The sequence below is a fragment of the Jaculus jaculus genome, chromosome 13 (assembly GCF_020740685.1).
Source record: "Jaculus jaculus isolate mJacJac1 chromosome 13, mJacJac1.mat.Y.cur, whole genome shotgun sequence".
Classification (NCBI taxonomy): domain Eukaryota; kingdom Metazoa; phylum Chordata; class Mammalia; order Rodentia; family Dipodidae; genus Jaculus; species Jaculus jaculus.
In genome coordinates this window covers 50,439,274-50,461,803 of record NC_059114.1, presented here as the reverse complement: position 1 = coordinate 50,461,803, position 22,530 = coordinate 50,439,274, and the positions used below count along the sequence as shown (strand labels likewise).

The following is a 22,530-nucleotide window of genomic DNA, read 5'->3' as shown; positions in this document are numbered from 1 at the left end:
CTTCACCCTCCTGCAGTAACTCCATTGTGTCTTGACCTCACACTGTGTTCCCAGGCTGTGTCATTACCATTACATAGATAAGTCTCAGAGATATTAAGGGGCATACTGCATTTTGATGTGAATCTTGTGTAGCCAATCCAACATAATCAATAATTATGTTGGAACAATTATTTATTTTACTATTGCTCACAGAATTGAAAGCAACATACATTAGTTATAACATTGCATAAACTTTTTATTAACAATCTTCATCCATGTACATAATGTACTTTCGTCACAATCTTTTTATTAATAATTTTCATCCATGTACATAATGTACTTTCGTCATAATCTTTTTATTAATAATTTTCATCCATGTACATAATGTACTTTCATCATAATCTCCTCTGTGACCTTTTTGCTCTCCTTCCTCCATCTACCCTCCACTAAATCACTTCTTTCCAATTTCCAACTAGTTCCTCTTCTATTTGGATGTCTTTTTTTCTTTCTCCTTCCTCTATTATCCACCTCAAGATGCTGATTGGCCCAATATTATGCAGGTCTTGTGTAGGTAACAACATCTGCTGCAAGGTCACAAATGCAATAATGCTGCATGTCTGAAGACATTGTTAAACCATTCCTCCTCAACCCCTGGCTCTTAAATTTTCATTGTCCCCTCTTCAGCAGCCATCACTGAGTCTAAAAGGACATGATAGAGATGTCCCATTTAGCATAACTGAGCACTCAACAGCATCGTTGGCTGAATGTGTACAGTGTGTCACAGTCTGGGGCAGCCTCTCAATTTCAAGTATTGAATATTTTATTTTGTTTTTGATTCTTTTGGGTGTTGTTGTTGTTTGGTTTTTGTTTGTTTGTTTTTCAAGATAAGGTCTCACTCTATCCCACACTAACCTGGAACCACTCTGTAGCCTCAGACTGGTCTTGAATAATCCTCCTCCCTCTGTCTCCCAAATTCTGGGACTACAGACTCCAGAATTGCTGCTGAAGAGGGGACAATGAAAATGTAAGAGCCAGGGGTTGAGGAGGAATGGTTTAACAATGTCTTCAGACATGCAGCATTGTTGCATTTGTGACCTTGCAGCAGATGTTGTTACCTGCACCGCCACACCTGGCCAGGTTTTCAATTTCAAAGGGAATAAGCTAAGAGTCAAGGATTCCTTCAAATTTATGTACCTCATGTGCAGCAACATACTTGTATACAGACTTTTAACAAAAATAAAATTATTAATGATTAACATATACTTCATAACCTCTAACAATAAAATTAAACAGATTACAACTTTTCCTTCCAGATGTTGAATAAAACCAACCCATCTTTTCCATGATTTGAAAAATAGAATGCCTCACAATGTGGGTGGGAATTATCATAAATTTCTGAAGTGGTGTGAATGTAATACTCTCAGTATATAGCTCATGAAACATGAGTTCCTCACTAGATAATCTATAATAATATAATTTCAATCTATTGAGTAGTTAATGCATGATAAATTTTACTGTGTTAAAAACCATTTGCATGCCTAAGTGAATAATCTTACCATTCTTTTAAATTTATTTTTATTTATTTATCTATTTGAGAGAGAGAAATGTAAATAGGGAGAGAATGGGCATGCCAAGGCCTCTAGCCACTACAAAGAACTCCAGATGCATTTGGCCTATATGGGTACTTGGGAATCAAATCTGAGTCCTTAGCCTTTGCAGACAAGTGCCTTAGCTGCTAAGCCATCTGTCCAGGCCCTGCCTTACCATTCTGACAGCATGTCTGTTCATTCATTGTTAGCTTCTAAGGCTAATTCCCATATTCACTCAGATATAGTTTCTGAAGCTATATTTGTCAGTTTCATATTTACTTTATTAAATAAAAACTACACATTAATATGTAAAGTCCTTTGGATGTGTAGATTATAGATTATCATCCTCTAAGTATGATAGTTGAGTGAATGAAAGAATAAGGGAGAAAAAGTTATCTCAGGAAAAAAAATATATAAAATATTAAGATCAATATTTAAGTGAGACTTCTTTGAAAAAGTAGGGTGGTTTCAGTTTACGTATGACATAATAAAATCTGAAATAGAAAAACCCTAAAGACTCTACTATAAAGCTATTAGAGTTCATAACAAACTTAATGAAATTGTCAAATACAAAAATTAGTTGTGTTTTTAAATGCTACCAGTAAGCCATTTGAAAAAGCAAGGACATAAACAATAACACAGTAACATAAAAATGCTTACCAATAAATTGAAAAGGATACACATAAGTGAAAAGGTAGCCCATGTTCTGGAATTGAAAGAATTAAGATGTTCACAGTACCAAAAGTGATATATAGTTTTTATGAAATCTGTGCCAAAACTCCAAAAAGTTCCTGTAGAATCACCAAAGACCTCAAATAGCTCAAGTAATCTTGAACCACAGCAATAAAATAAAAAGAGCTGGACACATCACAGTGTCTCATTTCAAAATCTACTACAAAATTATCTTTATCAAAGCATCAAGATACTGAGATAAAAACAAACATGTAAGCTAATGAAACAGAATAAAGGCATGGAAATAAATCAACACATGTGAGGTATGCCAGCTATACACATTGGGAAGACAGTATTTACATGAGATAGTATAGTGAAAACTGGATCTCTACATTCATGAATAAAATTAGACCTTTGTCTAACATATACACAAATCAACCTAAATCGATTAAAGATTTAAATTAAAACAGTAAACCATAAAAGTCTTAAAAGAAATCCACAATAACCAAATAGCCAGTGTTTGTTGACTCACAAATAAATAAAGAAAGTCTTGTATATATAATAAACTATTCAGCCTTCCAAAGGAAATAAATCATGCTTTTTTTGCTGCAGTATTGATGGACCCCATAGGCATTATTCTAAGTAAAATAACCCAGGCACAGTAAGATAAATATTTCTGATCTTGCTTGTATATGAATGTACAATTTTGAATTCAGAGAAAGAGAAAAAAGAATGAGGATAGGAAAAATGGTAGACATTAGTCAAAAGGTATAGGATTTCAGATAACAGATGAGTTAATTCTGGAGATTGATATACTGAATAGTTACTTTAGTAAATAATGTACCATGTGCTTAGAGCATACTGTAAAAGTGGATCTTAAATATTCTTGCAATCATAAAAGATAACTGTGTAAGGAGATGAATATGTTAAATAGCTTGATTATGACAAGCATTTAACAGTGTATATGTATATCAAAATATTACATTCTGTGCCTTAAACATACATTTTTAATTATCAATATTGTACCTGAAATGAAGGCTTGAAAAATTAGTGATGAATATGTAAATTACAAAACAAATGAGACCCATTAGGACTGAGAGGAAGAAGCCTATATACTCTCATCTTAGTGAGAAGGAGCCTCAAGGGAGTTCCTTTACTCTTTGCCACAAGACCTTGGGGATGGATAACAGAGTCTCCTCTTTCTCTTTCTACCTAACCTGTGAGAACATAAAAATATGACCATCAGCCACATAATTACTTATTGTCATGATACACATAAGAGATGCATGTTTCCATGTGGTATAAGGATATGTTCTATTCAACAGTGCTTCTAGCCATATATCTGTACTCTGGGAGTGCAGACACGGTCACCTTGGTCAATCGTGGAGCAGAGAGTATTAAATTACCAGCTCAAATAGACTTTTTGGGCCCAATTGAGGTCTCAGAACACATTAAGGATAAGCAGCTTGCAGGTAACAAGCCATGTCAAGTGAAGTATAACTTCTTCAAGCCTCTGTCAGTTGGAACATACTGATTTTTGTAGGGACTATTAAGGCAGGTTTTCTGAAATAGGAAGGGGGATATTCCTATTCAGTTTGTGACAAGTATATGTCTAATAAAGAGAAAAGGGTGAAACATTAAAATCTTGTCCCAATTTATATGGCCCTCACTCAAAAGTTAACTTAGAAGTCCTAGCATTTGTAGAGTCTTCATTGGTGTGATTTGTTTACTTTAAAAAATATTTATTTGGGGCTGGAGAGATGGTTTAGCGGTTAAGCGCTTGCCTGTGAAGCCTAAGGACCCCTGTTCGAGGCTCGGTTCCCCAGATCCCACGTTAGCCAGATGCACAAGGGGGCGCACGCGTCTGGAGTTCGTTTGCAGAGGCTGGAAGCCCTGGCGCGCCCATTCTCTCTCTCTTCCTCTATCTGTCTTTCTCTCTGTGTCTGTCGCTCTCAAATAAATAAATAAATAAATAAAATTAAAAAAAAATATTTATTTGCACAGAGGCAGAGAATGAGAGAGAGAAAGACAAAGAGAGAAGAAAAGAGAGAGGGAGAGAGAGAATGGGTGTGCCAGGGTGTGGTGGTTTGATTCAGGTGTCCCCCATAAACTTAGGTGTCCTGAATGCTAGGTTTCCAGCTGATGGAGATTTGGGAATTAATGCCTCCAGGAGGGAGTGTATTGTTGGGGGCAAGCTTATGGGTGTTATAGCCAGTGTCCCCTTGCCAGTATTTGGCACACTCTCCTGTTCCTGTTGTCCACCTTATGTGGGTCAGGGGGTGATGTCCACTCTCTGCTCATGCCATCATTTCACCCTCTGCCATCGTGGAGCTTCCCCTTGAGCCTATAAGCCAAAATAAACCTTTTTCCCACAAGCTGCTCTTAGTCAGGTGATTTCTACCAGCAATACGAACCTGACTACAACACAGGGCCTCTAGCCACTGCCAATGAACTCCAGATACATGCATCACTTTATTCATCTGGCTTTCTGTGGATACTGGGGGATACAGCCTGGGTCGTTAAGCAGTGCAAGCAAGCACCTTGTACTGCTGAGAAACCTCTCCAGCATTGTTTACTTTTTTGATACAAAAGTTAGTAAAATTTGTAATGATCCTACTAGTTATCCATCTTCTCACATACTGAACTCATAGGTATTTTGTTTTATGAACACCATAATCCAAAAGTAAGCCCGAGAGAGGGGGTGGGGTGGGGGAGAGAGCCTGGACAGATCTGTATGCTATATTGCTCAAAAGGTGAGCATACTTGAATTAGGCACACAATTGGCCACTATCCTATTTGTTTAAATCACCACATTTAACCCTTAGTACTGTTACAAAAAGTGGGAAGTTGGATTTTAACTGATCTTGACCTTATTAGAGGGACAAACCTTTCAGAGCTGAGTGAGGGGGGCTGGGACAGTAGGGAAGGTGAGGAGACCAAAGTTGGTGAGTGATATCTGAGAGAGGTAGCAGGAGCAAGGCCTATAAGCCTCCGTGCATTTAGTATTCACATATTAATGAGAAGGGGAACATCCGTAATCTTAATATTAACAGAGGAAAATATTTAAGAAGTTTTTATACTCCTTACCAAAGTTGAATGTTGGTCAAAACTTTATCCATTCAGACAATATAAGAAAAAGAGAGGAAAGAAAGATGGTTCTAAAAAGGTGAAGTCAGGAAACTCGAAAGCCATTATTTTTTTTAAAGGAGAAAATGTTGTGTATATGCCAGATAGTATTAACTAGAAGATATCTAAGCTATTTTCAGCATTGAGTTAGCTTTCAGTGTTTTTAAAAATTACTCTTGGAAAGCCACATGTCACTTCAGAAGTCTCAATGGTAAATGAGTATAATGCTAAGGAGAATGGAGCCTGCATCTCATTATTGAGAAGTGTATAGTGACCTCTTTTCAAATGCTAATACAGAGCTTTAATGCATCGTGGAAATGTTCTTGACAGAGTATCAGGAAACCAAATATACAAATCATATAGTAGCATGTAGAAAGGACCCAGAATTATTGAGCCCCCAAACTATGCCTTTTCTATTTATGCCATTAAGTTTCTGATGGAGAAAAAAAGGATAAAAGAGAGTCAGAAGTGATCTTGGCCCAGATTTGGAACTGAAACTAGATGTTCCTCCTTGCCAAGCTAATGAGGGATGACTAAATCCTTATTGACATAGACAGAGAGACCTTGTGCAGCTTCTAAATCATACTGGGAAATAAGGGCAAATAATGTTTCCATGTGCAGAGAACACAAGCAGCATGCTTCTTCTCTATGCTCAGCTAAAGCCTTGATTTAATGAGTCTTGGCATCCACAGATACCTGCTGCTATGGTCTGAATATGTTTATGGTCCAAACTGGAGGCTCGTTCCTTAATATAACGGTATTGGGGTGGACCCTGTAAAAGATGATTAGATCATGGGGCACCACCCTTAAAAGAGCAGTTATCACAGGACCAGGTTAGTTCTCTTGATAAGTGCATGTTATAAAGCAAGACCACCCCTTCTGCACACAGCCATTTCCTTTTCCAGATTTCCATTCAGGTGTGACAAAGCTCAGAGGCCCTTGCCAGGATGCTGTTACCATTCTGTCTGAACCCTTCAGTCCCCAGAACAAGGATCTAAATAAACCTCTTTATAAATACAAAGTAATGAGTTTAGGTATTCTGTTATAGAAGCACGATGTGGACAAAGACATTGACTAACAAATGAAATAAGAACCAGCGGATGTGAAATGCACAAATTGTACACATGACTTGGTGTGAGCCACTGGACCTCCTTGTGGTAGGTGAGACCCTGGTGTGCACCAGATCCTAATATCTGCTCTGTAGCAAGGCTTTTGTGAAAGAGTAAATTTAGCAAATGTCGCTTATATGTCAGAAGTCTGAAAAGTGTGTAACTGCATTTTAACTGCTGCTTTATTTTTCTTCTGCCAACATGCATGCTTTCACTGGAGGGAATTTTCTTTGAGTTTTGGGATGAAAATAATCTAGAGCTATTTTTTTCCATCATGGCATCCTTGAGTGTTCTGATTCATTTCAAGGAGCCAAAACACAATAAAGCACTACAAACTGTAAGTGACATCTTCCTTTGATAAATCAAAGCATAGCCAAGATGACCAGCCTTGGCTTTTTAGTTTTTTTTTAAACTATATTTTATTTTTTTGAGAGACAGAGAGAAAGAGAGAGAGAGAGAGAGAGAGAGAGAGGTTGTGCCAAGGCCTTCAGCCACTGCAAATGAACTCCAGACACATGTGCCACCATGTGCATCTGGCTTATGTGGGTCCTGGGAAATCGAAGCTGGGGCCCTTGGCTTTGCAGGCAAGTGCGTTAATCACTAAGTCATCTGTGGTAGTTTGAATAGATAACTCCCAATATACTCAGTGTTTTATTAGCTTATAGTTTGCATCTGCAGCCACCTGGCTGGAGGTGGTGTCATTGGGCAGATCTTAAGGTGTGGTAGGTTTGAGATTTCAATATAAAGATACACAAAGTGTGCCTAGCTGGAGTTCCTGAAGTGTGCTGTGCTGTGTGGCTTTTGGCTTTTGGTTTGAGCTTCTCTCTCTGTGTTTGGTCCTGTGAAAGCAGGCCAGCTTCTTCTGCCATTATGGAACATCCCCCAAATCTGTAAACTTCAATAAATCCCTTCCTCCATAACTGTGCCTGGTCCAGAAGTTCATCTCAGCGAACCTGAATCTGTCTGTTACACCATATCTCCAGCCCTAACTTTTGACATATGTTATAATACGGAATGTAGATGAGTATCAAGGTCAAAGTGTCATATTGCATTCAAAATTTAAACTTCTATCTACATACAAAATTTAAACTTGGACTGAAGGGATGGCTTAGCAGTTAAGGTACTTGCCTGCAAAGCCTTAGGACTCAGGTTTGAGTCCCCAGAACCCACATAAGCTAAATGTACATGGTGGCACATGTATCTGGAGTTCATTTGCAGTGGCTAGAGGACCTAGTGTACCCATTCTCTCTACCTCTCCCTCTTGCAGCCAGGTTCACATTGCTGGTAGAAATCACCCAACCAAGAGAAGCTTGTGGGAAAAGAAGTTTATTTTGGCTTACAGGCTCGAGGGGGGAGCTCCATGATGGCAGGGGAAAACAATGTCATGAGCAGAGGGTGAACATCACCCCCTGGCCAACATAAGATGGACAATAGCAATAGGAGAGTGTGCCAAACACTGGCATGGGGAAACTGACTATAGCACCATAAGCCTGCCCCCAACAATACACTGTTTCCAGCAGGCATTAATTCCCAAATCTCTATCAGCTGGGATCTAGCATTCAGAACACCTAAGCTTATGGGGGCCACCTGAATTGAACCACCACATTCTGCCCCTGGCCCCCATAAACTGATAACCATACATGATGTAAAATACAATACATTCATCCAACTTTAAAAGTCCCCATAGTTTTTTATCAATCCCAATGATGTTCAAACATCCCCGTAGGCCAAGATCTTCTAACTGAGCCCTGAGCCATAATACAAAAATAATGTCCCTCTAAAACCCATAATGGCACAGAATAAACATTCACACTGCAAAAGATGGCATTGGGTGTAGCAAAGAAACATTCAGCCCATGCAAGATTTAAAACAACCAGGGAAAACATCAAACTCTGTACTTTCAATTCCAATAACTCTAGCCAGTGACAAATCTCCAAGTCCGATAATTCTAACCAGCAATAAGTCTCTGGTATTCCAATTCCACCCCTCCAGCTAGGCTACTCACAGTCCTGAAAAATTTCATCGGGGTCGGCAGCTTTCCTTGGCAGCCATCTTGTGGTCCCGGCATCTCCACTGGGTCTCTACTGCAATCCACGGTTCATCCTCATGGCCCCATGGGGTCTCCATGCAGGCATCAAGCAAACCTGCTTCACATTGCCCATGGCCATTTCCAAAACACAAGACCGTGTTGCAAACTCAATGACCCTCTTTTTTCCTGAATTTCTTATACTCCACAATACCAGGTTGGGTGCCAATTTGTTAATCCATGGGGGAATAAAAGAGACTTTGAAGAACAGGACACTCCTTGAGCACTCAGGCCCCTTCAGAAAAGTATACATTCTTCCTGTTGCCACAGTGCGGGTCAGCTGGCCCAATCTCAATGGTTGTAATCTCTCAAACAATTTGCAGGTAAATGGGCAGCAATTTAGGTCCAAAGATTTTATTATTTCTGTTCCATATCCCTCTGCTCACACCATTCCATTTCTACACAATGCAACCCTGCATAGCTTCTAAGGAGATGAGCATAACAGCAAGCCTCTCAAACTGCTTCTAGCCCAGTCCAAGCTCACCCTCATAAGCCAAACCTCACAGTCCATAGTTATTACTGCATTCAGGTCTTTTAACTCTGACCAGAATAGTCCATCAAGCTGTACTTTACAGCACTGCAAGACATCTCCTAGGCCAAGGTTTCAAGTCCTTCCACATTCCTCTTGAAAATCAGCCCCAGAAGGCCAAAGCCACACAGTCAGGCACCTAGCAGCAATCCCACTCCTCAGTACCACTTTACTGTTGCAGTCAGTCAGGTTTGCATTGCTGGTAGAAATCACCCAACCAAGAGCAGCTTGTGGGGGAAAAGAAGAGGTTTATTTTGGCTTACAGACTTGAGGGGGAAGCTCCATGATGGCAGGGGAAAACAATGGCATGAGCAGAGGGTGGACATCACCCCCTGGCCAACATAAGATGGACAATAGCAACAGGAAAGTGTGCCAAACACTGTCATGGGAAAACTGGCTATAATACCCATAAGCCCGCCCCCAACAATACACTGCCTCCAGGAGGTGTTAATTCCCAAATCTTCATCAGCTGGGAGCCTAGCATTCAGAACACCTAAGTTTATGGGGGACACCTGAATCAAACCACCACGGGCTCCCTCTCTCTCTGTCTCTTTCTCTCTTTCTCTCTGTCTCTCTTACTGTCTGTCTCTCTCATATATACATACATACATACATAAGTATTTAAGCCTGTCTTCTATTTTTTACAGAACCTTCTACTGCCAGGTATTTGGAGGGAAAAAACAGTCATAAATTTCTGCCCAAGGTGTCTAAATTTGTTTCTCTTCTAAAGGCGTATCCTTACAGTGAGTTCGAGTTCACCTGTGTTCCACAGCAGTGCTCTCCTCGCTCGGTTCTTCCGGACAGGCTCTGGGAGGCTGTGCGTTTCAGAGCATCCTGCTCCACTAGGTAAAGTTCACTAGAGAGAGGGGAGAGGCTCCCCACCGGGACTGTCACAGCTGTCATCTCACCTGGAGACTGGCCAGGTGGGAGTACCTGCAGCTCCAGGTAGCTAGAACCAGACCATGGGCTTCACAGTTGGTGCAAGAAAGGCCAAAACTGGCAGACATCCAGGGACCAAACCAGCCCACTGCACACAATCAGGCCTGCTGCATGGGCCACGGTCCCCTTGGCTACTTCCTCCTCTGAATTTTGATGGCCAAGAAAGTCGCAAAGAGAGGGAGTAGAAAAAGGACAAGGCATTAACATGGAATGCATGTATATCTACCCAGTGACTCTTACATGAGACTTTTAAACTATGAGTTGTCCCTTCAAGCAAAAGAGATGTAGGATGAATGGGATGCTTTGAGGATGCGCACATCTTTACATGGACACTGTGAGGACTGGGCTGATAACACTTCCAGTTCTGATTTTTGCATGTGTCTGTTGCCTTCAAGAAAAAATGAAACTCTGGTGCTCGTGTTTAGGAAGGCAGATCCAGATGTCTATTTCTAGGAAAAATATCCATGGAGTAATCCCAATGTGAACTTTTGTGTTTGTGAAACCCTAAATAATTAAAGATCCTTTTTCCTTGTTCCAACCCAGAGTATGATTATATGTTTTTATCCAACACTATTTACTTCTGTATTATTTTTGTTTTGTTTTGTTTTTTCAAGGAAGAGTCTCACTCTAGCCCAGGCTGACCTGGAACTCACTCTGTAGTCCCTGGCTCACCTCCACTGCACAGTAATTTTACTACTTCTGCCTTCTGAGTCCACGCCCAGCCTTATTCTTATATGTGTGTGTGAGCGGGGGGGGGGCGGGGGAGTGGAGGCATGCATGTGCTTTTATTCCTGGTATTAAATGATTTTAGAAGAATCAATTAAAAGTCCTCTCTCAGGCTAAAGAGATGGCTCAGCATTTAAGGAGCTAGCCTGAAAAACCTAATGGCCCAGGTTCAATTCCTCAGTACCCATGTAAAGCCAAATGCTCAAAGTGGAGCATGCATCTGGAGTTCATCATCTGCAGTGGCTAAAGGCCCTAGTGTGCCCTTTCTCCCTCTCTCCCTCTCTCTCTTTCTTCTTGCTTGAAAATAAATAGATAATTCTTTAAAATATTTTTTAAGGGACATTCTCAGTATCCTTGACCAATATTAACCAGAGACCCTAAAGAAGCTTAATTTATCCTAGGGAGTAAAAACAAACAAACAGCTTTCTTCTAAGAACAGCCAGGTGTTTGCATTTAAATATATTCTCTGTAGAGGATCCAACCCCTACATGCAATTGAAGAGTTTTAAAATGCTAATAATTCTAGGAGGATATTTATTTTAAGTACCTACTAGATTATAAAGTCAGAAGCTTCTTGAATATAATTACCTGTTTGATTTTACAACTAATACCTAGTTACTTAGCTTTAAAATTCAAGAAAAACATAAGAGGATTGCCTAAAATCTTAGAGAATATACAGGATTTTGCCTTCACATCAAATGATTTTGGAACTCTGCAAATGAGTCATTGTTTGACTGAAGGAAATATAAAGTGAAAACTAAATTGTACTGTTTTCATGCTTTCTTGATAATTTTAAAAGCATTTTGAAAAGTAGTATCTTGACCATATGATATTACTGAAAGATACTAAGAAGAAATGATATGCTATGTTACATTTCTATTAGAACTTGAATTTAAATAGGGAAAGGCTGATATTTGATTTTAAGTTAAATGTGATCCTATTAGTCAATAGTAATTTTAAAGCATAAGAAATGACCTGTTTTCTGAAGAAGTGAGGGAGTTTTTATTTCAGTGAAGTTAGGCATCAGTTCTGCAGTCTGGTTATTTCCAGGCAGGAAGATTATACTGGGCTTTAGTCCCATTTTCTCTTTCTTTTCTTTCTTTCTTTCTTTCCTTCTTTTTTTTTTTTTTTTTTTTTTTGAGAGAGGGAGAGAAAGAGAGGGAGAGAATGGGCACGCCAGGGTCTCTAGCCACTGCAGACGAATTCCAGATGCATGTGCCACCATGTGCATCTGGCTTACGTGGGATCTGGGGAATAGAAACTGGGTCCTTAGGCTTCTCAGGCAAGCACCTCAACCACTATGCCATGTTTCCAGCCCTAGTTCAGGTTTTGATGATACTGTCCTGCCAGATAATGATGACATCGCTGGCCAAAGTCTGTAAACTGGAAATGGAAGACTTGAAAAGGCTTAGCATGTAAGCGTCATTCTAGGAAAGATACGGGCAAATACCAGTCATCTACTCTGGACCGTGAAGTAACATGCATATGCTCATTTAATCCAATAACAATGCATGGTGGGAGTTTTGTCTATTTCACACAGAGGAAATGGAAATAATGCTTGCCTAGATTAAGTTAATACCTGATGAAGGACTAAAAAGTACTGCCAAAGATAGTCAGCCAGGTATGGTGGCACACTCCTTTAATCCCAGCACTTGGGGGCCAGAGGTAGGAGGATCACCATGAGTTTGAGGCCACCCTGAGACTACGTAGTGAATTCCAGGTCAGCCTGGGATAAAGTGAGAGCCTACTTCGGAAATTCCCCCCCCCCAAAAAATGATAGTCATTACCAAATGATTTATATTAGTAACAAATGGTAAGGAATCACAAAACATCGCATGTGGGCTGGGTGTTGATCATATTAGGCCATTTTAGATTATCAGTGAAAAAGTAACAAATAACATTTCCTGATTTGAAGATATAAAAAGATAGTTTTGAAAGATTACAAATACCAATGACTGGTTGTGTTGTGATGCTGGATATGGTTTTTACCCTTGTTTTTTATATTTTACATATTTAAAAAGTTGCAATTGACATATCTATAAAAATATATGACATAGTCTTGTTTTCTTCATGCTCTGACAAACATAAGCTTCTGGTATGATGACATTTACTCCGTGTCATCCTCTGTTGGAGATATGTAACTTGTATTTTGATTTTACAAGGGCTCGCAGTTAAGAGATCGGCTTGAGTCTCAGATCAGACTTTGGACTTTTGCACAGTGTTGGGACCATGAAAAGGCATGCAGATTTTGGAGGCCAGAACAAGAACGTTTTGCTTCATGAGGATGTCATAAGCCTCTGGGGGTCAGGGATGGAATGATGTAGACTGAATTTAGAATGTAACCCATAGACTCATTGGTTTGAACACTTGGTCCCCAACTAGTGACACTGTTTAAGACAGTTATGGGACCTTTAGGAAATGGATCCTTCCTGGAGGTAGTTGGTTCCTGGGGCAGGACTTGAAGTTTTATAACCTGGCTCTACTTCTTGTTTGTTCTCTGATTTCTGACTACAGATGCATGTAACCAGCTCTGCGTATGCGCTGTCCTGTCATGAAGTACTTACTGTAACATCAAACTATAAGCCCAAATAAAACTTTTTCTTCCTTCTATTGCATTTGTCAAGGTATTTGGTCACAGCAATGAGAAAAGTAACTAATAGAGGGGGCTTGACATAACTGTTATTATTTTTTATGGTTTTCTGAGGTAGGGTCGCACGCCAGCCCAGGCCGACCTAGAATTCAGTATGTAGTCTCAGGGTGGCCTTGAACTTACAGTGATCCTCCTATTTCTGCTTCACAAGTGCTGGGATTAAAGGCGTGTGCCACCATGCCTAGCTTTCCAGAATTCTATTTTTTTTTGTTTATTTTTATTTATTTATTTGAAAGTGATAGACAGAGAGAGAAAGAGGCAGATAGAGAGAGAATGGGCATGTCAGGCATCCAGCCTCTGCAAATGAACTCCAGATGTGTGAGTCCCCTTGTGCATCTGGCTAACGTGGGTCCTGGGGAATCGAGTCTTGAACCAGTGTCCTTAGGCTTCACAGGCTAGCACTTAACCTAAAAGCCATCTCTCCAGTCCCATAATTCTAGTTTTAAATAAGTATGTTTTAAAATATTTTATTTATTTACTTAAGAGAGAAAGTGAGAGAGAAAATATGGGCATGCTAGGGTCTCTTGCCACAGCAAATGAACTGTAGACGCATGCACAGTCTTGTGCATCTGGCTTTATGTAGGTACTGGGGAATCGAATTTGGGTCCTTAGGCTTTCCAGGCAAGTGCATTAACCACTGAGCAATCTCCCCAGTCCCATGGTTCTATACTTATTATTAGATATCAATTTCTCTTTAGAAAGGACTTGACCATGCTAGCACTGGCATAGCCTTGGGCAAGATGAGGTGTTAGTAACCATCCAGGCTTTGTGCCCCTAGAGTTGCTATCATTTCACAATACTTTAACCACTTCTAGGGTTTGTTTGATGCAAATGTGGATCACTCAAAGTAATGGCAAGTTCTTCTAGTTGAAAGAAAAGCTCTGAACTTTGTTTTGGCAGCTGAAAATGTTCGGTGTGCTATGATGGAGATGAATGAACAGTCAGCAACCTCAGTAATACTGCCGAAGACTTAGGAAGTCAGTAACTCTGCCTGAGTGTTTACAAATGAATGGCATTTTGTAGCCTGCTCTTCACTTGCGTCAGAGGACTCTTACTGAGGTCAACAGGGTAGTGACTCTTTGTGACTTATACTTTAGAAACCACAAGGGGCTCTACTTGGGCCGTGGGGATCTTGATGCTCTGCTCTGGCTGAGGCAGGCGTTCTCCCTGTACCACTGTAAGTCACACACACACACACACACACACACACACACACACACACACACACACACACACAATGTCATGGAGACCTAAACCCTCAAGAGAATTAACCAATTCTCATCTCACTAAGAAAAACTTAATCTTATACCATGATGAAACTGTCCTTTAGTATCCAAGCACAGCTCCCATTCCTTAATCATCCATTCAGCAAATACTATATGCCAGATGTTGGGAAGTGATGCTCATGAAAATAAACAAGACCCTCCAAAACTGTCATACTGTTGGCTTAAGCTCTTGTGAAAGGTAAACCTAATGCAATGTAAATCGTATAATGTGGGTTTTTAAATACATATTGTAAAGAAATAGAGTGATGTTATCATAACCTATGCACATGTGCATGAGTGTATGTATTACTACTTTTTTGTGTGTGACACAAGATCTCATGATGTAGCCCAGGATGATCTCATGCTGGTCGTCTTCCTGCATGAACCTCGTGAATGATAGGATTGTCTAAGTGTGTGCATCCATGCCGAGCTAGTACCTACTTTGGATGGAATGCCCCAGAAGGGCTCTTGGTATACTAAGTGAAGAGGTAAGGATAGAGGAAGATACAGTTGTAAGCACAAAACTCTTGAAAGCATGGTACAGAGGTTGAATTCCCTCTGTAGTGAGAAAAATTCTATGAATCCAGCAGGGTAAGTGCAAACCATCTGTGTTTGTAGAATATAATAAAGAGCTTGTTTTTCTCCTGAGCACAGCAGGATATCAACAGAGCATTTAAGTTGGGGAGTGACATGACCTGATTTATATTTTCAAAGCATCATTCTAGCTGTTTTGTGCACAAAAGGTGAGAATCAAAGTAAGGAGACAAGTTGCTAGGAAGTTAGTATGTATCATACCCTAGCAGTGTTTTCCACAGAGAGGAACAGACCTGTTTTGGAAGGAGGAGGAGGTGGTGATGGACTGAGAGGGGCCCTGTAATGATAGAAGATACTAGATCAAGGTTACCTCCACCCACACTCTTCATTCTGAGAGATGCAGAGATTCAACAAGCAAGAGAAAGAAGTGTGTACAAGCACAGAGGCCTTCTCCACATAACTCTTCATTCTTCTTTCCTCTGTTAAGCCAAACTTTTTTTCCCTGTGAGAATCTGACATCATCCCAAATCTTTTGTACAAACTTTGCTCAGCTCCTTATCTCAGAAATATCAAGCATGAGCCAGGCGTGGTGGTGCACACCTTTAATCCCAGCACTCTGGAGGCAGAGGTAGAAGGATCACCATGAGTTCGAGGCTAAGACTACGTAGTGAATTCCAGGTCAACCTGGGCCAGAGTGAAACCCCTATGTCAAAAAACCAAAAAAAAAAAAAAAAGGAATATTAAGCATGTTTCCCTCACTGTCAAGTAAAGGCCAACTTGTAGCCTCTGTGACTAGGAAGGTGTATTGAGGATCTAAGAAGGAAGGACATAGGTGACTCCCTCCAGGGCTCCAGGGCTGCCCTGCTCTGAAGCCACCTCTTCCAGAGGATTTGGCATGTGAAACACAGGCTTCTGTCTGTCTAGGTTCAGCTTCTCAGGGGTGTTCCTTTGTTGCATGATTTTCTCCTTTGATCCCCTACTGCAGTGTCTTAGAGCCTGTAGGGAGTTGGAGGTAACAAGTCACAGAACAATCAGTAATCTTTGAGTTTCATAATTTTTCAAAGCCAAGGTTATTTCACTGAAAGGCTTTTGTAGAGTCTGTCTTCCTGTACTGATATGATGTGCTGGCTGTATGATAAACAACGCTAACTATAAAGTGGGTGATGAGTGTCCCTTTCAGTTTACATCTCCCTCCTGCCTAGCCCAACCTCTGAGCCATCACCTGCTCTGTGTCACTACCTCTTCCATTCTTCTCCCTATTGGCCCCAAACGTACACTAAAAGATCTGGGACATGAATACTTGAGACAAAGGACTATCTAGTGCAACATGGAAAGACCCAGAAGGAAATTCTCTTTGCTTCTTCAAAGTTGAACAGTGAGCTGGTAAACAAAGGATGTTGAGTTCAGTCAATAGACAGGGCCTTCATCAGTATTTTTCAGAAGGTGCTTCTCTCCCAACTTCTTCATCTCAATAATTGGCAATTGATACATCACTTCCTTGGGCAAAGCCTGATTCGTAGTCACTGGCACTTACATTACTGCTTCTTTATGTGGCACTCTCCCATAGACCCACGTTGTTTGTCCATGCTACTTTACAAGAAAGACTGCGCCTGTGTCCTTCTCAACCATCGTCCCCATTACTGTTTCCTTTGCCATGCTCCCTTCGTAACTAGCCTTTGCTTACTTGTTCCTATTCTGTCTCCTCTAGAACACAGCATTCTCCTGGCTCCAAGTCTGTCTGCTTTGGGCACTGCTGCATCCTTGTGCCCCAAATCACATTTGAACATAATGGGTGCTGAAAAATATTCACTGGACAAATACATTTTATAAAACAATTGTGGTTTTGTTGATGATCTGGAAGCAAGGCCACATGAGGAGAATAAAGGGAGGCAGGTATGTTAGGGTAGGAGGAATGAGGGTGCAAATTTTTCTATTGTAGAATAAAAACATAGAGGGCCCCTACAACTTGGGGTTATAAATTTAAAATGGGATCAGCCAACATATTTATACAGTTTACGCACAGTATAGAGTAAGAGCAAATCTTAATAAAATTAAGGGTTTTGTCTAGAAATTAAAACAAAATCAGAGAAGGATAAAGAAGCTGGGAATATGTACAGAGAAGTACTTATACTAATGGACCATGAACTTTTAAGGAAGAACTAAAATAAGAGGTAGAAATCAGTGAGTACTGTTCAAAGTCAACATGTTTGAGGTAGTTCAATTGTCAGTAATGATAAGGCTTGGGATGTCTCCATAAGAGTGGGAATGTTAAAGAGATAAGAGAAATTGAGTGAATGGTCAGGAAACTGATAGACAAGAATGTTGGATAAATCATTGCATAATGGTCAAAGTTATTAAGAATGATGATAGTATTGGATGAAGTAGGAATACATATGCTAAGAGAGAGTGTATGAGGCATAGGAAGATGACCATAAGGTTGAAGGTTATATGCTGCTGATGTTTTTACCACTAACAAGCAAAGGACTTGTCTAGTTTCAGGACAGGTGGTGTATTTCCCACTGAGATAAAAACAGGTCACCTCATGAGCCTATGCAAACAGAGACCCACGTCTCTATTCAGATAGGAAGGTAAAGGAAATGAGCATGCTTGGTTAGAATTCTTCAGTCATTGGAAATCTAGCTTCATGTACGAAAACCTCCACACTTGTATGTGTCCCTTTGGGCTCTGCATGTGCAAATGGCAGTTCTTAGCTCTAAAGTCTTTACAAACTAGAACTGTCATTCTTGAATTTAACAAAACTCCAGCTGTCAAATCTCTTCACCAAGGATTTGAGTGTCAAAAACAGGATGTTAAATGAAGCAGAACTTAGGCAGAAGAGAATCATTCTGAAAAGATTAATGACATTTGGCTGTGTTTATCCATAAAATTCTATCTTACATGTCTTCATAATGCTTCTGAAGAACAGAACTCCATACTTTACCTCCTTTGAAAATTATTCCAATGACAACTATGCCAAACAATTAGAGAAAGGAGAAAATAGAAACAAACAAGAAACAATCTTATTTTCTATAAAGATAGCTGAGTGAGGGTGTGTTTAATATGCTTACTTGACTGAAACCTTCCAGACAAGAAGAACAGTCTCCTGTGACACAGGTAACCCCAACTTGCTGAGAGGATTTGAGGTTTTAGTCTAGATCTATACTGTATATATTAAGCATCACACTGACTACCAGAGACTACATGTGCATCCCAGGAGTATGGAAAAGTTAACCTGCAGAGAGGTGAGAGTTCACCAATGGGAAATAGAAAAAAGATGTTTTTAGTTTCCTTCAAGTCATGGTGGCCTGGCACAGCGCCTCTGCAGAAGGACTGTGTACTAATTTTATACCACTGTTCCGATAACCTTAAAAGTCATTGTGACCCAGGAGCCTTATGTACTTCTGTTTCTCCCTTCTCTGCAGTGGATGTGCAATAGTGAAATAAAAACTAGAATGTTGATATTATCTTCATGTCTGTTGGAGATTTTGAGATAAATTATGTCTGCTACATTAGGAACTTAGTACAGTGTATTTTTATAATTGAAAGTTGTTAATAATGAAAAACTATCATTTTTGAGGCTTGGTCATGCTCTAGCCCAGGCTGACCTGGAATTCACTGTATAGCCTCAGGCTGGCCTTGAACTCATGGCAAACCTCCTACCTCAGCTTCCCAAGTGCTGGGATTAAAGGCATGTGCCACTATGCCCAGCAAAACTATCATGTTTGAAGATGTTATATAATGACTAGAACTTTGTCTTCTGGGTTCCAGTATTGTCATGTTATTTTCTTAAAGCCATGTGTGGATCCTTTTCAAGATGCTAATTATACTGGCACTTGAAGCTAATGTCACATGGCAATATTGATTGTCCAAATAGCTACTTACTGACTTTCATGGTTCACTTAAGGTTTCTTTATTTTCTTTGCATGTTTATGTATCTGTGGTATGCTCGTGTGAGCATGTATGTTTGTATGCCTGTGGGTACACGTGTGTACACATGCACATGGAGGTCATAGGCTGATACCAGGTGTCTGCCTCGCTTTCTTTACACCTCATTTTTTGAGACAGGGTTTCTCACTAAACCTAGAGCTCACGGATTTGGCTAAATTAGCTGACTAGAAAGCCCTAAAGATCTTCCTATTTTCACCTTCCCAATAATGTAATTACAGGCAAGCACCACCATGGCCAGCTTTTTAACGTGGGTGCTGGGGATCTGAACTCAGGTCTTCATACTTGCTCAGCGAGCACTTTACTTACTGAGCCATCTCCCCATCCCCTAAATGTAATTTTAATTCCATCACTCTTCACTTTTATGGAGAGTTTCTTAAATTATTTTTCTGCTTTGGAAGTTTTAAGAATATAATGGAACCTATGGATTTTCTTCTGTCCCACTAATCGCATATGTTTTAGGAACTGATTTATCCAGATTTCAACTCAAACCTCTCATATTGATAGTTATAATTTTCCTACACTGCTTTGCTGCCTTTCACCTTACATCACTAGTAATGCCAAAACAATTGACAACATGATAGACTGGAAGTAGAGAATGAGTCAACAGAATTCAAGACACAAATGGTACATTGTCTGTGAGGCTCACTCATCAGCTGAGCAATTGCCCTACATCAGGTTTTTTCCAGCAAAGGTGTAAAGAATTTCTGTTGAAAAAAAAAAAAAGCCTAATTAGCTTTTTTTGTTTTCAATTTGTGAAGCAGGATTTCACTGTAGTCTAGGCTGACTCAGGATTCACTATATAACCCAGGCTGGCCTCGAAATCATGGTGACCCTCCTACTTCAGTTTCCCAAATGCTGGGAATCAAGGGTGTGCCACAGTGATGGGCTTTAAGTAAGTAATTTTATATGGCCAAATTTTGATCATTAAATACACTGATGGCTAGGGTTCATAGAAATTAATAAATATTTGTTAATAATTTATTAATTAACCTGGCACATGGATGAAACAGAAAAAGCAATACTCTAATAAAGTTGTATGCAAATGTAAGAGGGAAGGAATTAGTAACAAAAGCAATCAGCAAAGGAGCCTTCTGAGTCTGGCAGCATGTAGTTTTCATGAGAATTATCCCCCTGACCCCAGCTCCCTTAATGCTCGTCAAGGATGAAACCTCCTAACTCGTGTGTGGTCTCACAGTCACAAGCCTCTTACATGGAGAAGGAAGCATCGAAAACAACAAGACAATGAGAATACTACTTCAGATGTGTGTTTAGGTGCAGAAGAGGGGTTCCCCTTTGAAATCTGAGACTGAGAAATACAGACTTAGCTCTTCAGTGGCCATGTGTCCTGCCATTCTGGGAGAAGAGAGGAAGAGATGAGCATGGAGAGGGCATTGTTTGAGTCTGAACCTCTGGCCTTGGCTGTAGCTAGATCTACTCGGAGTTTCCAATTACATGTGCCCAAAGCATTCACCTATGGCACAGTAAGCTTTAGCTAGGTGTTTGTAACTTACAAGAAAGTTTCCATCAACATATAGTCCATCTAAATTGTACAGAATAGCTATACTTCATTGTCCCGTGGAGACTGTGAAAGAGCTTCCAGTTTCTTCGAGTCATAGAGCACAAATGTAATAAGATGAATGTCTTTTCTTTTTCCTTCACTGTGAAAACCCCAGAGCCTGTCAATGTGATGTACAGTCATTCAAGTTAGATTATTTCTGTCCAACTTACTTTACTCCATTCATAGTGAATCTGTGCTTTTATGTAATAGCCTGAATTAGCTTTCAAGTCTGAAAACGGACAGATCATGTCTTCTTCCCCTCTCTTTAGCCAGAACTTTCAGTCAATACTGAATTTTTATGAGATATCTATGCAGAGTTTTAGTAAGTATCTGAGTAACACAGACTGGTATATATCCAAATTAAGTAGAATACAGTTTTGTTTTATAGTTCTGTGGACTAATTCTGATAGTCTAATTTTCTTGGGCATAGGTAAGAAAAACTACTCTAAGCCTCTTAATCGATGTTACAAATGATTAAGAGACTTTATCATAACAACATAGCTGTTTGATGGTTTATTATATGTAAAATGCTAAAATAGGTTCTTGAACAATTTCTAACTGGGGTGGGATTGTTATTTTTATTATGATACACACACATACACACATAGATTGATAGAAAGATAGATAGATAGATAATGTGATCATTATACTTTGCAATTATCATGCATTACCCTGTCTTTTCTTTCCCTCCCACTAGTCTTTCTCCAGGTATTCCTTCTTCTGCTTTTGTGACATGTGCATATGTGTGTCATGATTTTGCATGTGGGAAAAACCACATTTCCTTTCTATGTTGGGCTTATTTTACTTGATGATTTCCAATTTGGGATGAACCTCCTTTAACAGTTTCTTATAGACATCTTCCATTTTTTATAAAAACTACAGGTATTTGTAAACAATGTCTGACCTCTTTAATAAAAGTATTTTAGGGTCTGACAAAATTATATTTACCAGAGAATATATGAATATGATACACTTATATATTACAACCCAGGAAAATAGCATACAAGGTTTGTAAAACCCTTTGAGGATTCCTCCTAATTTTCAAAGAATGTCTCATTTTACAAGTTCAATGAACAGGTGTTTTTGTTCATCTTGTAAGCTGTTACTTAGTTATCCCCATTGAACTAGAATGGGGTTTCTCCTTGAGCCTACCCTTTCTTTCTCAGGAGACATAACTTAAGAAGATGGGAACTGTTCTTTATTGAAAACAGTCCTTGGATATACTCAGAGTTTGGCTGTGTTTCACACATAAATGTCTTCACACTTATTGTAAAGCCATGAGCTGGACCAAGGTGCTGATTGGCTTATGTTGCAGAAACCCCAGTAAGAACACGAATATACCTTTTTGTTATACTGAGAAAGTAGAGTGCCCATAAACTTTTCTGCCTGAAATGACTTAGATCCAAAACTCATATTCACTGTGATTAAGAGTTCACCCTAGCCATGCTGGGGAAGAAGGGGGGTTGCATCTCTAATTTTGAAGATGGTATTCATGGCCATTGTCCCAAACAAACAGACTAAGTGATGAACCAACTATGGTCCTTTAATGACCATTAGTAGAAGCTTACTCTAGATTACAAAAAGAAAAAGAAAACTTAGGGGCTCATATAATTAGAAAGTTCAAAGGACAAATTTGTGTATGCATAGCCAAATCAGGGAATTATATGGTATATTAGCCCTGCTTTTTCTTTGCATTTCAGCAATGTTTTCTTGTTTTGGCTTCAGTTAGGTAATCTCCATATGGAATAAAAATTGGTCACTAGTACTAACAGAGTCTACCACTTCTTGTTCTCATAATTTCAGATAAAAAAAGAATGCCTC

The 22,530-nt window shown here is 39.7% G+C and overlaps 1 protein-coding gene across 1 annotated transcript in view; it reads left to right on the top strand.

Moving 5' to 3' along the window:
- Positions 1 to 22,530, top strand: part of Camk4 (calcium/calmodulin dependent protein kinase IV) — a 265,408-nt gene that overhangs the window by 150,444 nt on the left and 92,434 nt on the right. The window lies entirely within an intron of this gene.